Below are 11,994 nucleotides of genomic sequence, written 5' to 3'. Positions count from 1 at the left end.
TTATATGGAAAAATAAACACAAACGTGAGAAATCTGTAATGTCAAACCAAAAAGCTGATGAAGGGCTTGAAGTACTAGATTTATTGATATCAACAATACCTTTTAAATAAACTGGATAAAAACAAATATGTATGCTTAGCTCTGAATCTATACGGTACTTCAATCCTTGGTGCAACTAATCTCCAGCAAAACTACCCATCAAACTGTCATAATTTCCCCAACAAGCCCTTTTGGCCTGGAAACTATATCCACAACTTCTCCCCACACAAAACACTTCTGTGGAACAACAAAGATATTGTTGTTAAAAACAAGTCTATATTCTTCCCTAACTGGTTTGATAGAAATATTATTTTTGTGCATGATTTATTTGATTAAGAAGGGAATATACTCTCTTATAGAGAGTTCTTAGAAACATATAACTTACCAATACATTATAAAGATTGTTATTCTATATGCAAAGCAATACCTTCAAGACTTACTCAATTAATGACATTTCATTTGTGTTTTTGAGAGCATGTCAGGATACTATAGATGCACAACTTATGTTAGAAGGTTGCCCTCTGCTGTATAAGAAATGTAATAAAGCATTCTTACGGGAACTTCTTCAATCCAAGAACAAGATCTCTCAGAGGGAACTTCTTCTGGAACGCACATATTACTGACATTGAGTGGAAGAAATGGTTTCTCCATCATACATTTTGTATATCAAATAAAGTAAAGGAAATTCACTATAAAATCTTTCACAAAATATACCCTTGTAATAACTTGTCTAAATTCAAATTCCTTTTTGTGATAAAGAAGGAGAAACTATTATTTGTTTAAATGATGAATGTGACTGATGTTATTTTGGGTATGTTCAGTAATGTGGGGTTCCAGCTCAGTTGAGTATTGAATGCTGTTGCTTAACGAATGTATCACATGCAATGTGGGGTTGATATTTTTTGTTAGGGCAAATCAAGTCTGACATTTTAAAGTGTGAATTACAAACTTTAGAAGACTTTTTAAACCTCAAATACGAGCTTGCACTTCCTGTTCTCGGTGACAAAAGAGGGATCAAATTACAGTTTTTTACAATCGCTGGGACCCATTTCTCAATACTTAGGTCACTTTTTCAAAACTCTTCACACAACTCCTAACCAACTTTCAGCTTGGCACAGCAGTTAATTTCACATCCAAAATGCACTAAAACTACCAAAACACTTCATACATGTCTCAAATCAACTCATTCTTCCATAACACTATCAAAGCTTGTCACCCAACAAGCACACTTTATCACTCATAAAACAATCACCTAAAAAACACTAACGACAGGCAGCATTACACAATGTCTTCTTTTGTCAAATGTCTTTACAAAACAAAACAAGAAACACCTCTCTACTGTTTAGAATTCACTGCAGTATATGTTACAGGAATGAAACCTCTACTGTTTAGAATTCATTGCAGTATATGTTACAGGAATGAATCAGACATGATACAATATGCTTCAATTTGTTTTCTGGCATTGAGTGATTCCAAAATACAAGAATTTGTATATACATCATCTACCGATACAGATACAGTAGCAATGCTAGTCAACCCTGTCTTTTGCATTTGGCCACAGGTTCTCATCCACATTACATCTTATGTCATCTTGGGCAATACACCTAGGAAATAATCTTTTGGCATGCCTGGTCCATCCCCGGCAATCTTCTGCAGATATGTCCAGGTATCCAGCGTTCATTGCGTCCAGGAGGGACATTTGATCATGTGGATGGTGGTCATAAACCTTCCAACTCCATGAGGAAAAGTGACACAATCCTGGGATGGGCTGCATACCGCTCTGTGACTGCACGGGAGTGGTGAAATGCCACATTGTCCCATACAATTACAAACGTTGGCGGATTCCACCTCACTGCAACCCTTTCCTCACCTGGCACAACTCTTCCATAGAGGTCATCCAGGAATGAAATGAGACGCTCGGTGTTGTATGGCCCAATTAGTGGTTTGTGTAACAGAAATCCATCAGAGGATATTGCTGCAGACATTGTGATGTTGGCACCCCTCTGGCCCGGGACATCCACTGTGGCTCTTTTCCCAATCACATTCCTTCCTCACCGCCGTGTTTTGGCCAAGTTGAAACCAGCCTCATCCACAAAGATGAATCTCCATGACTCTCTAAAATAAATCCATGCGACAACATAAGAGTTAGGCTATTACGGTAGTTGACATTATACCTAAAAACATGTCATTGTGTGCCTCTGCCCTGTTTGGTTTTGTTCAAAAACAGTTCTGTATTTTATAGTCATCTTACCTGGATATATTGGTTCCTGAGTTGCTTGACTCGTTCAGAGTTCCTCTCAAAGGGGACAGTGTACAACTGCTTCATTCTGACTTGATGTTGTTTCAGAACTCTAGAAATAGTTGTTATGCTTACATTGTGAATATTTCCAAATGTAATGTCTGCTAACACTCTGTCCCGAATCTCTGAGTTTTATGCCATTGTTTCTGATGACCATATCAACGATTGCAGTTTCCTGCAGTGAAAATCCTACCTCTCCTGCCTGTGGGAGGTAACCGTTGGGTCATAAGCAGAAATACAAAAACAATTACACACAAGTGGGTTTGGAGGCTTTGCTCAATTTACTTCTGTAATGTGCAGTTCAGTCAGATGCCCTTGCAGAATGCACATCTTACCTGTTGTTTTGCCGGACATTTCTCACAATAGATGTTGAGCGTTGCAGATTTGTCTTGGCTCTGCAATAGATGTTGAGCGTTGCAGATTTGGCTGCACTCTCAGACCAGCCTCTCTCATTGATAGACCATGATTTATTACATGATCAATTATAGCAGCCCTAATCTCATCTGAGACTACAGCTCTTGATATTCCTCTCAGTCGTCTTCCACCACACGTACGCACTCCTCTCCCTCTCCCAGCCACTCTTCTTCCTCTGTCAGCCACTTCTCTATCTCTGTCTGGGTCCATGTTTAGATTACAGCATTATTCCTAAACTGTCCCCTTTTGTATAGATGGTAATTGTTATGTCGTGTGTGTAGGTGGCAGGGAAGTCAGGCGCAGGAGAATCAAACTTGGTATAAATGGAGTAGTTTAATAACGTGAAACAAGAACTCCAAAACCAAAGTACATAATAAAATAAACGTGGGTACAAGAACCTGTCACGCACCAATCCTTAATCACGAGCTTAACAACAAACAATCTCTGACTAGGACATGAGGGGAAACAGAGGGTTAAATACACAACATGTAATGAATGGGATTGGAAACAGGTGTGTAGGGAGACCAGACAAAACCAATGGAAAATGAAAAATGGATCAATGATGGCTAGAAGACCGGTGACGTCGACCGCGGAGCACCACCCGAACAAGGAGAGGCATCGACTTCGGCAGAAGTCGTGACAGTAATGAAATTGAAAGACTAACACCTGGGTAGGTGTTCAGCTACAATGGGAATCAGCTGTGGTTGTCCTAATTGTTTTGATAGTGTTTAATTTTTTAGATTTGGAATATATTTCAATTCGGTATTGCTGTAGAAATGTCTTATTCAATTTTGTGTTATGTTATGTTTTGAGCTTCAGTTTAACAGTTTTGAAAAGAGTATGTAAACATGTGCAAATTGGCCTGTAGGAACATAGAGTTTTGGTGGTGGTTGTGTCTGAGTGAGAAAATAATTCATGAAATTTGTAAGATGTAGTCATTGAATGCATTTTGTGCCAAAGCAATGAAAAATGATCCACAGTTTAGCCCACATAGACTGCTGTTGTGTTCACTGTGTGAAGAGTTTTGAAAAAAGGGATCTAAGTATTCAGAAATGAGTCCTAGCGATTGTAATAAAATAAAATAAAAAACTGTAAGATCTGTAGCACATAACACATTTTACTGACACGGACAAATAATGATTGGAGTTCAGGGATTATGGTGGGAATTCAGTTATATTTATTTTGTATTTTTTGTTAAAATAAAGAAAATATTTGAATTATTTGCATGAATACATTGTGGAACAGGGCTGCAAAACAACTCCAAACAGGATCTCCAAACAACTCCAAACAACCCCAAACAGGATCCCTAAACAACTCCAAACAACCCCAAACAGGATCCCTAAACAACTCCAAACAACTCCAAACAACCCCAAACAGGATCTCCAAACAAACCCAAACAGTATCCCTAAACAACTCCAAACAACCACAAACAGGATCCCTAAACAACTCCAAACAACCACAAACAGGATCCCTAAACAACTCCAAACAACCACAAACAGGATCCCTAAACAACTCCAAACACCCCCAAACAGGATCCCTAAACAACCCCAAACAGGATCCCTAAACAACTCCAAACACCCCCAAACAGGATCCCTAAACAACTGTAAACAACCCCAAACAGGATCCCTAAACAACTCTAAACAACTCCAAACAACTCCAAACAACCCCAAACAGGATCCCTAAACAACTCCAAACAACCACAAACAGGATCCCTAAACAACTCCAAACACCACCAAACAGGATCCCTAAACAACCCCAAACAGGATCCCTAAACAACTCCAAACAACCCCAAACAGGATCCCAAAACAACTCCAAACACCCCCAAACAGGATCCCTAAACAACCCCAAACAGGATCCCTAAACAACTCCAAACAACCCAAAACAGGATCCCAAAACAACTCCAAACAACTCCAAACAACCCCAAACAGGATCCCTAAACAACTCTAAACAACTCCAAACAACTCCAAACAACCCCAAACAGGATCCCTAAACAACTCCAAACAACCACAAACAGGATCCCTAAACAACTCCAAACACCACGAAACAGGATCCCTAAACAACCCCAAACAGGATCCCTAAACAACTCCAAACAACCCCAAACAGGATCCCAAAACAACTCCAAACACCCCCAAACAGGATCCTTAAACAACCCCAAACAGGATCCCTAAACAACTCCAAACAACCCAAAACAGGATCCCAAAACAACTCCAAACAACTCCAAACAACCCCAAACAGGATCCCTAAACAACTCCAAACAACCCCAAATAGGATCAGAGCAGCCCTGTTTGTGTGTGTGTGTGTGTGTGTGTGTGTGTGTGTGTGTGTGTGTGTGTGTGTGTGTGTGTGTGTGTGTGTGTGTTTTCCGAAAGCAAATACAGTATTTGTGTTGTATTAATCTCTGCTCTCAAGCAGTACTAACTCTGATTAATTTCAGATTGACAAATGACATTATGAGGCACCTGTTTCCAAGACAAATACAATTCTGCCTTTTTTCTTCCTTTAGGATGTTTTATGTGAAAACACTGGAGTGTGCAGAACTGGGGAACTTAATTGACTAAAGCCAGTGATTATAGCTACATCCCAAATGGCACCCTATAGTCTATATAGGGCACTACTTTTGACCAGGGCCTCCACTGCACTATGTAGGGAACAGGGTGCCATTTGGAACGTGATCTATGAGCACCTACCCTTTACATCGGTAATGAAATGTAGTTATGTTTATGGATTTTACATGGACAAATGCACCAAGCAGGTTTAGGATGTGCAGGAGACCTTGGTTCTAACCTAGTTAGTCTCATTAGGAAGCAGGTAACATGGAAGGATACTTATTTCACAATGTGGAATGGAGACATTGGCTTTTCAGCCTTTTGATATACCATTCAGTGTTCATCATAACATAATAGTAGATAGAAAAATAAGATCTATGTTGTGGTCCAGCCTTGAAGGGGAAATATAGGCCTGAATATTTGACTGGGGAAAAGTAACACTAAAGGACTTTTTCATTGCACTGGCTGCAGATATAAAGTACATTGTGAAATGAATGAAGTCATGATTATAAATGACAGATTACATAACAGAAATAATTAAAAGATTATCTTTGTTAATGAGCAGGATGCCAAACCAGCATATAAAATATATGAATGCAGATCTGGACTAATAATGCCCAGATATTTGTTATTGTCAACAGTCTCCCCAAATTGATCCTTTACAGTCCTTTGTTGAGGGGAAGAGAAGATCCACCAACAATAACAGAATCATTCGTACATGTTGTCTGCCCTCATAAGTGCTCTGGCAGTCATATTTTCATTGTGAATTGAGCTGAATTGACAAAGTTGCATTAGTGTCCCAACATTGTATTAGGTCTCAGAAACTGAAGACAGGTTCATTTCCTCTGACACTTTTGCATCAACGTTGGCAAGTTCAGACTGGGAGGCGGTGTTACTTCTCCTCCTTTTGACAAATGAAAATGACCAATAGAATAAGAATCAGCAGCATCATCAGTAGAACTGAGAGGGTGGACAGGTGAACTCTCTCTGCCCCAGACTCCCAACTGACATCCAGCTTGTTGTCCAGACTGAGGTGAGAGGCAGTACAGGTGTAGTTGTGTCTCTTCTTTAGCTCCTCAGTACTGACCTCCAGACTCTTCCTCAGCTGGTAGGTCCCATCTCCACTAGGCAGCACCTCCCCCCCTGTCAGCTCCTGTTCTGCCACTGGCTGGCCGTCTCTCAGCAGGGTCAGGTTGATGTGGCGGGGGTAGAAACCAAACGCCAGGCAGCTCACCTGAAACCCTCCAGAAACCTCTTTCTTTATCAACCTGAGTCTGGGAGGAACTTTACGCATCACAACGTTCTTCTCTCTCTTCAGGAGAGTCTTCTGTGTTCTGATGCAAATGGGAAGGTGAACATTCTCAAACAGTACTCTTTCATATGCTTGCCTCATCCCATCCTAGTAGTAGTTTCCCAGCATCATATATAAAATGTGTCATGTTGTAATATACCATTTGATCTGTATAAATGGCATTGAAAGTGTCCTTTACCATGATCAGGACTGGTTCACCATTGTCCAACATCTCACAGCCAGACATTCTTTGCTGAGCTTGAACACCTTCTGTGAGGTTGAAGTGGTGCTTTAGGTTAAATGATCTCTCTTTCATGTGGTGGTACATCTTTCCAAGTAAATAAGCTCCTTCCTGAGCTTCGTCGTGTATTTTGTCTGAGGTGTTATGTCCCCTGTAGATGAAGTGTTTCATGTTGGAGTCATAGTAAGCCACTTGAACATCATCCAACATCACCACAACCGTAAACTCAGGGAAAGGCGTCTCTCCTCTTATATATGTTGCAAGTGCCCACAGAGAATGTGATCCTGAACCTGGGAGAGGAGTGATATTATACACAGATATGGATATTTTATATTTTATAACATTAAAAAAATAATTAAATGAGGTAAGAGAGAAAGTAGATAGTCCATCTTACCTGCGTTGACAACGATGTAAAACGAATGAATAAATAAAAGGACAGACAGTTTGCCCATGATTTTGAAATGTTCACTACTTTTCCAGTATCCTCACGTAGCAGGTTTCTAGCTCTGAAGTGTCTGACAGACTTTTCTTTTCACTTGTCAAAACAAGGTACGGTACTTTAATTCTGTTGAACGAATCAAACAAGTGGAGGTGGAAATTTAAGACAAAATTAAGCTGAGGGGAGAATGAGGAAGAGAAGGTGAGTCATGTTGCATGTTGTGCACACAGCCAAACACCAATCAGATGATACTGTAAATGAATTACAAAAAATCCTTGGACCTGAACGTGTGCGTGTATGTCTGTGTTCATGTTCTGTCTGTCTGTGTTTGATTCAAATGTGTGCTAGAGTGTGCAGCATGTGTCCAGTGTGCGTGTGTGTGTGTGTGTGTGTGTGTGTGTGTGTGTGTGTGTGCGCGTGCATTAGCCTGCTAATCCTGCCCCTCTCTCTGTTTTGCCTGTCCAGCTCTCCTCATACACAAACATACACACACACCCACTCCTCCCTCCACGTCACCTCTCAGAGTGTGTGTGCAGGAATGGGAATTTTTAATGCCACCTTCTGAACACTTTCCAATCCAGACAAACTTCTATAAGAGGCCAAGTAAGATGTGGACCACTTTGCCAAAAAAATGACTGACTATTGCCGTTAAATCAATGAAATAGGAAAAGGAAGGGAAAGGTTTGGGGCCACTCTTGACTTGAATAGACTTGTGGAAAAGATCAGTTTCCAATACAGCTGGTTAAATATTAACCACCATTAGGTATTGTGCTTTGGAATGGGGACTTTGAACCAGTTAGTTTAGGTTGTTTGTGCTTTGGAATGGGGACTTTGAACCAGTTAGTTTAGGTTGTTTGTGCTTTTGAATGGGGACTTTGAACCAGTTAGTTTAGGTTGTTTGTGCTTTGGAATGGGGACTTTGAACCAGTTAGATTAGGTTGTTTGTGCTTTGGAATGGGGACTTTGAACCAGTTAGATTAGGTTGTTTGTGCTTTTGGATGGATATTACAGTAGCCATCTTTTGTTCTAAAATGGCAGGGTGACAATAAATGATGTATGAATTATATTGCCATACACATATTAAAAACAGCAGCTGTTCATATAAAAGTACAACCAAATACAGTATATTGTAGGTCTTGCTTATGTTTAGTTCCTATAACTTTCCAACCCTAGACTTTAATAATAGACTTTTCAACAACTAACTAAGTAGTGCCTTATTGTAATTTAATCAGGATGTGGAGTGGTAGAAAACAGACAGTCTAACAAAGTTAGGGTTGCAAAATTCCACTAATTCCCAGGTTTTCCTAGCTATTCCCTCCTGATTCCGGAAATCTTCCAACCTGGATTACTGGAAAACCTGGGAACTTTGGGAAAGTTATCAGGATTTTTCAACCCCCATGCAGATCCAAGACAAGATGGGGCAGCAGGTAGCCTAGTGGTTAGAGCATTGGACTAGTAACTGAAAGGTTGCAAGATTGAATCCCTGAGCTGACAAGGTAAAAAATCTGTCGTTCTGCCCCTGAACAAGGCAGTTAACCCACTGTTCCTAGGCCGTCATTGAAAATAAGAATTTGTTCTTAACTGACTTGCCTAGTTAAATAAATAAAACATATAAACCGTTTCAATCTCAGGGAAACTCTTCTCTGACTGCAGCAGAAGCCTTGTTTATCATTCTGAAGTATTGTTGCCAGAAGCAGTATCATATTCCATACTGTTCCATAACTATGTGGTTTGGGACCTGACATCTAAAAACGATCAATGTTTAAACCCTCCTGTGACTTTATGTTTTATTTTCATCCTATTGATTTACTGATTGACATCTTTATGGTGCAAAATACTGTAGTTAAAATCTGTGCAAAAGTACTGTAAAATGCATTATAAACTGGATGGTTCGAGCCCTGAATGCTGATTGGCTGACAGCTGTGGTATCAGACCATATACCACAGGTATGACAGAACATATATTTTTACTGCTCTAATTAAGTTGGTAACCAGTTTATAATAGTAATAAGGCACCTCAGGGGTTTGTGGTATATGACCAATATACCACGACTAAGGGCTGTATCCAGGCACTCCGCGTTGCGTCGTGATTTAAAAACAGCCCTTCGCTGTGGTATATTGGCACTATACCACACACCCTCGGGCCTAATTTCTTAATTATAATCTGGCAGTATAATTTCACTTGACACTTTTCTTGAACAATGTGCTTTATACAAAGGTGATTATTTAACAAGAGTTTAATAAACTGAGTGATGCATAATTAATCCACAGTGCCTGATTATAATGAAATGTAAAGATGTTTTTGCACAGATCTATAGTATTTGTCCAGTCATATGGTCCATCACATTAGATGTTCCATAATACCAGTCCAGTCATATGGTCCATCACATTAGATGTTATATAGTATCTGTCCAGTCATATGGTCCATCACATTAGATGTTATATAGTATCTGTCCAGTCATATGGTCCATCACATTAGATGTTATATAGTATCTGTCCAGTCATATGGTCCATCACATTAGATGGTATATAGTATCTGTCCAGTCACATGGTCCATCACATTAGATGTTATATAGTATCAGTCCAGTCATATGGTCCATCACATTAGATGTTATATAGTATCTGTCCAGTCATATGGTCCATCACATTAGATGTTATATAGTATCTGTCCAGTCATATGGTCCATCACATTAGATGTTATATAGTATCTGTCCATCACATTAGATGTTATATAGTATCTGTCCAGTCATACGGTCCATCACATTAGATGTTATATAGTATCTGTCCAGTCATATGGTCCATCACATTAGATGTTATATAGTATCTGTCCAGTCATATGGTTCATCACATTAGATGTTATATAGTATCTGTCCAGTCATATGGTCCATCACATTAGATGTTATATAGTATCTGTCCAGTCATATGGTCCATCACATTAGATGTTATATAGTATCTGTCCAGTCATATGGTCCATCACATTAGATGTTATATAGTATCTGTCCAGTCATATGGTCCATCACATTAGATGTTATATAGTATCTGTCCAGTCATATGGTCCATCACATTAGATGTTCTCTCGTATCTAGTTGACTTTGTCAAAGCAATAAAATAACTTCAGTCTTTACAATGATGGTAAACATTGGGAGACATTTTGGGACTAAGTGGGCTGAAATCTTCCTAGAAGTGACACATGGTTGATGGAGGGCCATGACAAAATGCTGAATTTTTGCACTTTAGCTAGCCTTTATTTGATGGCTATGTTTACACAACCACCTGAAGAACCCAGTTCTGTTTTTTCCCCATATCCAATCTTTTTTTTCTGACTGTTCACACTCAGTTTTACATGTGACCCATATCAGATTTGCACGTTCATGATGTAGCCTCAGTAGTAGCACACAGATGCAAAGCTCAATTCCTGTCATTGTTCCTTTACATTTTTGGGGTGGTTGTCATGGCAATGGCAGTGTCACACCCTGGCCATAGAGAGGGTTTTATTCTCTATTTTGGTTAGGCCAGGGTGTGACTGGGGTGGGCATTCTATGTCCTTTTTTCTATGTTTTGTATTTCTTTGTTTTGGCCTGGTATGGCTCTCAATCAGGGACAGCTGTACATCGTTGTTGCTGATTGGGAGCCATACTTAGGTAGCCTGTTTTTCCTTTGGGTTTGTGGGTGGTTTATTTCTGTTCAGTATATCTTGTACTGTGGTTGTTTTAGACTATGAAAAATATAAAGAAGAAATTCAGAGACAACTCAGTAATGAACGTTTCTATAGAAAACTGAGTGTTGATCCCACACAGGTGTTCCAAAGGGATATATGCTCTAATCTGGAGCAAGCCCTATTCAACCACCTTATCTCAAAACCTGAATATGAATATCTTTGCTGTAAATGTGCCATACGTCCATGCCTGTACATTTTACCGAAATTACACAAACCTAAAACACAACAAGGCAATTATCCAGGCAGACCAGTGGTTGCAGGAATAGGCTCAATGCTAGAGCCATTGTCAAACTTTGTAGACGCTTTTATTAAAACTCATGTGCAAGCATTGCCATCTTATGTAAAAGACTCTATAGACTTCATAAACAAGATCTCACCAATAACGGGTTTAACAGAAGACTGTATTCTGGTCACATTAGATGTCGAGAGTCTATATACCAGCATTCCCACACTATTTGGGAGACAGAGATACTAATGAATATCCACCAACAAACTTTATTCTAGAGCTGGCAGAATATGTTTTGAAGTATAACTAATTTAGGTTTGATGATGAATACTACCTCCAAACGAATGGAACATCGATGGGCTCCACATTCGCTCCGAGCTATGCTAACCTTTATGTGGGTCTATTTGAAGAACGTTTTGTCAATAATAAAAATGAATACCCATTTTTGAATAAAATCCTGAAGTGGTATCGATATATTGACGACATTTTTTTGCATATGGGAAGGAACTGAACAAGAGCTGTCAGATTTTATGGCACTACTCAATGACATGGATCCCAATCTCAAATTCACTATTGAAAGTGACACTCAACGCGTTCATTACCTCGATATGTGGATTGAGAAATCAAATGGAACCCTGTTTACAACTCTGTATAGAAAAGAAACGGACAGAAATACTCTATTACAGGGGGACAGCTTCCATCCTGAGCCATTAAAAAGAGGACTTCCAAGAGGCCAATTTTTCAGACTGCGCCGTATATGCTACTCCACAGATTGTTGGGTT

General features: G+C 39.6%; 1 pseudogene; it reads right to left on the bottom strand.

Annotated features, from left to right (window-relative positions):
- Positions 1 to 5,774: 5,774 nt before the first annotated feature.
- LOC115203436 (major histocompatibility complex class I-related gene protein-like) lies at positions 5,775 to 7,594 on the bottom strand (annotated as a pseudogene).
- Positions 7,595 to 11,994: the final 4,400 nt, after the last annotated feature.

The sequence above is a fragment of the Salmo trutta genome, chromosome 12 (assembly GCF_901001165.1).
Source record: "Salmo trutta chromosome 12, fSalTru1.1, whole genome shotgun sequence".
In the NCBI taxonomy this organism is placed as follows: Eukaryota; Metazoa; Chordata; class Actinopteri; order Salmoniformes; family Salmonidae; genus Salmo; species Salmo trutta.
This window is presented reverse-complemented; position numbering and strand designations above follow the sequence as displayed.